Here is a 4,589-nt window from a genome sequence, read left to right as displayed (position 1 = left end):
TTTTCTTTCTATGCTTAAATTTTGAGAAAACAGAATTTATGCGCATGATGCAAACAGTTTCTAACAGGTTAACAGACATTAGTCAGTTTGATGCTTCTTTAACTGCTGTGCAACCTCTCTGCTTGACATCATGGTGAAATCAAAAGAAAGATCTCACACAAGTCTAGTTCATTCTTTGAAGTCATTTTGAAATGTTTGAAGGTATGTTATTCATCTGCACACACAATAATATGCAAACATAAACACAACTCGATCATACGGCCATCACGTAAGTCAGGAAGGAGACATAATCTGTCTCCTACAGATGAAAGTAAATTCCAGAATCACACCAAAGAAACACATGAAGATGTTGGAAGAAATGGGCAGAAAAAAAAATAAATCTGTATTCACAGTAAAATACAGGCTACTCAGTAAGGACGAAGCCACTTATGTTCTTACATAGAAAGGCCAGACTTAGGTTAAAGATGACCTACTTTTAGACACATACACTACATATAGAGAAAATCTCAGTATGCTTAGTTCTTCAGATGAGCTGACAGTTTATCTATAGTAAGGAAAATGAAGGATAGATTATTTTTTCTTTTCTTTGTTGCACACTAGTTTCCAAAACATGAATGTGCACTGAAAAAGGGTTAACAGCAGAATTTCTTATGTAAATTCAACCGCAGCAAGCAAAGTACAATATGACACCATCAGTGTTTGCTAGGCTTAACTGACACTGATCTTTCATAAATACAGCTAACTGTCAAAACAAGAACATCCCAAATGATTAAATTTAAGCTGCACAGTTTCTTGTTTGGAAGACGAAATTGGATGACAAGTAAAAATGTAATGCTTTAACTTGACTACGTGTGTAAAGATACAGGATTTGGTTCATAGATGTTTGGGCCACCTAGTTAGAGTGGGCAGGCCTGTTCACTTTAAAACATGACTGGATCTGGAACAAAAAACAAACTTCTATATTCAAACGTATTTCTAGCGTGCTCCACACATGAAACATCTTTAAAACCTCACAGCTTTTTATTTACTCAGCTATTATTCTGACCAACTGAAGGACTGGAAAGACTCCAAATGCAAAACAGCTTCATTTTAATTTGTTGTTTGGGATAACATATTGCAGATACAGATACTGTGTGTTTATTCAATATACTCTTTTCTCAAGCTGGGGTGTTGATGGTTACCACAGCTGTTGAATGAAACTGGACTGGAACATATGAGAGGAGGTGGGAGTAATATTTCATCCATGCAATATGCTGGAAGTTAAAGTCTGAATACTTTGAGATTAGAAAGAGCAGATTTCTCCAGCTGGCTAAACGATGTCTGGTGAAGAGCTTACATTCCAGTGGTTAGAGTCTAAAAAGACCAGACAGAAATATGTTTAACATATGTTAAATAAAAATGCTTGCAATTTGAGGTGCTTGATGAAAATTTGAAGTGCTGTGTGAGGGGATATTGGTCTGTTTACTCATTCTGTCTGGCATCATTCAGTCATTTTAAATATTTTGCAATGTAAAAACATCTGATTATCACATGAATACAACAGGCCACATAAAGGGAGGGAGAGACATAAAGATAGACATACTGAAGAAACAAGGATAGTCATTCCAGCCAAGCAGAGATTTTAAAAAATGAAATCTTTTTTTACAGGGTTTTGAGAAAGGCCTTTGTCGTGAGACACCATCAAGAGAATTGAAAGTGTCCTTACGAGGCACAAAAAATCAATTTCATCCTGCCATGGTCTCTGTAAATGTGGCTTTGTGTAATAAATGATTGTGTGTAATACAAATACTGCCCTAAGAGGATGGTTATTTGTAAGGATAGGAAAATATGTGGATGTCTTCTAGACTATTGGGTATTTTTAAAGTATAGTAGAATAGGGAGCACAAAAGATGGAAGTTGTGTAACTTTTTTCCACCCATCACCAAAAATGAAATGTATTACATCACATATCTCAGCTCTTCAGGGAAGTGTAGTTGCGTAGTCTGCTACAAAGTATCTATGGTTCTCAGGAGAAATCAAAGGCAAATTGCTGAAGGTAATTTGACCAGAGTAAACTGCGGTCACTGGTAACAGCAAACGCCATTGCGTAAAATGCAGAGAAAGAGATTACTGATTAAGAGGAGACAGTTGTCAAAAAGCTGCCAGTCTCATTGCTGTCATATAGTCAAGGAAAAGAAATAGGCTTTTGATTTTGTGGATGTATTAGACCCTGTCTTTGCAAAGTTGTTCATTTGGTTTTTTTTTTAATTTTTTTTTTATCAGGAATCCAGTATCCTGAATGAGAACAGAAATGATCTATTCAGGACAGCTGTGTAGCTCACATCCTTTTCGTGTTATTCTTTGCATATAATGTTTTTCTACAAAGACAGAAATGTTTTCAAAAGTTTTGATGTATTACATAAGGTGAGTATCATGTGAGAGACATTATATGTTGAGAAGAGTTTCAAAGTCAAGCAATCCTGCATTGAAGACCATGGAAGCTTAATGAAACACTGTGGATGTTCTCCCCAATAGAGCGAGTCAAGATCTAAAAAAGGGAAAAATACAGTTTAATTTTCAGTGGGAGTATATTCAGTTCTTAGAAGACTCCACCCCAACTTACTCTTAAATGACACTCCCACACTTGTGACATGCTATCTTCAACTGGTGCTGTGGGTGTTGGACCACGTTTTGCTCATTATTTAAAGGAATTCCACACAAGACTTTTTGATGGTTTTAGGTTTGGCTCAGCATGTTTTTTTTGCTTTAGTAAAGCAGCATGCAATTACGCTACACCATGAACACTGGACTGGACTGCAGGACTTCATTCACCTGATGGTTCAAAAACAAAGAACCTATACATTTTAAGATAAAAACAGTCACATCAACCTTTCTTTTTTGCTTATTATTTTCAAACATTTGAAAATCACGATCTTGTCAAATCTGAAATGGGGGGGAAATTATGTTGTTGATCCTTTTTTTTTACATCTTTATAAAATCAAGAGTGGATTTTCAAATCTTCTGTGTAGTCAGGTCATACTTGGCTTAATGTATTCACTCATTTTTATAGTGATGTCGAGATATCAGAGTATTTGTGCGATCATGCACTGAATAGTGTTTCTTGGAATGTTGTCCAAAGGGCACTAAATGGTTAAAAGAACAAAAATAATCACCCAGCCACATGCTATTAATCCAAATACAACAGTGTCAAGGGGCTCTATCGTTACAAAATCGAGACTGTGCTTTTTATTGTTGTGTGCTTATATACCGGGACAGTGAACAAAATTGACTTTGTTAGAAAACATGTTCAGTAACTCACCTCTCTGACTCCACAGCATGAGGTATTGACTATAGCACAGTATGAAAGTAGAAGGCAAAAGACAGAAGAGATGGACAGGAAGCGAGATTTAATTTTTCTTTTTTGAGGGCATGCGCCTGTCTTTCTTCTCTGCTGCTTTGAGTTCTGTGCTCATGATTCTTTGAAGTAGGAAAAATTCTCGCTTGCTCTTTTGTTTCAAAGAAACTCTATTAGAGAAGGAAAGTCAAAATCCAATGTCCCCTTGAACAGGCCCCAGGTGAGAGATGATCACTTAAGTCCCTAAATGCCAAGAGTCCTAGTATATTTTAATTAGCCTCAATTCTTGGTAGAGATACTATATTTACTTACATTTTGTCCTTGTAAGATGAGAGCACTGATGTGTTTTTAATTTACCTACATCTACTACGTTTGGTCCCTGGTGGGCATGAGGTAATATGACCATCTTGGTGTACACAACAAGAAGTTTATTTAGTTTGTTAAAGTGTCTAGTTAGAAAGATGGAAATCCATGTCCCATTGATATTGTTTTTCAGTCTCTGTATCAGTTTAACAGTAAAAGATGACTTTTTTGTTTTACTGAAATAAAACTTTCAAGAATTTTAAGATACTGTGGTATGCTTTAAATTGATTAAAGTATACTGGCTTCTGCAAATATACAGACTTGAGGAAACAAGATTTTGGGGGGCTGACAGAAACAGAAACATAGTTTTAGTGAGTTTATGTCTGAATGTATCAACTTTCGAATTCTTACGATATGCAATGCAGTCTTAACTTGTTTCAAATATGTAGTCTAAGAGTACATACATGATCAGCCCTACATGTCACATCTACAGTTCGTAAGTGTATATATCATTTTCTGGTTCTACTTCAACCCAAATGACCCCCAATAACTACTGTACAAAAAAAATCAATTCTCCCTGTGACCCTAAAGCATGTCAGAGGAGGAATCACAGTACTGATTAATTTTGAAAAAACCCACAGACCAGACTAAATAGCAAAAATTCTGCCTGTAAAAGAAAAAAAATACTTGTAAACACTATAATAACAATAAGCATTATCTATATTCCTAATCTAACAAAAACGTGCTTAAGTGACTTTACATAAAATAGCACGACCTCCACTTTTTGTGTCTCAACTCCATCCTTCTTTTCCACAGTCATGAATAATCAAAATGTAGTGTCAAAATTTTCATGCAGGATCTAAGCTCCAGTCCTACAAAGGAAAAGAGAACTTTGAAGCTTTCAGGGCTAATACCTGTGAGCATGCTCTAGCTGATGGACAACAACTGGTGC

This window comes from Maylandia zebra, linkage group LG13 (genome assembly GCF_041146795.1).
Source record: "Maylandia zebra isolate NMK-2024a linkage group LG13, Mzebra_GT3a, whole genome shotgun sequence".
In the NCBI taxonomy this organism is placed as follows: domain Eukaryota; kingdom Metazoa; phylum Chordata; class Actinopteri; order Cichliformes; family Cichlidae; genus Maylandia; species Maylandia zebra.
This window is presented reverse-complemented; position numbering follows the sequence as displayed.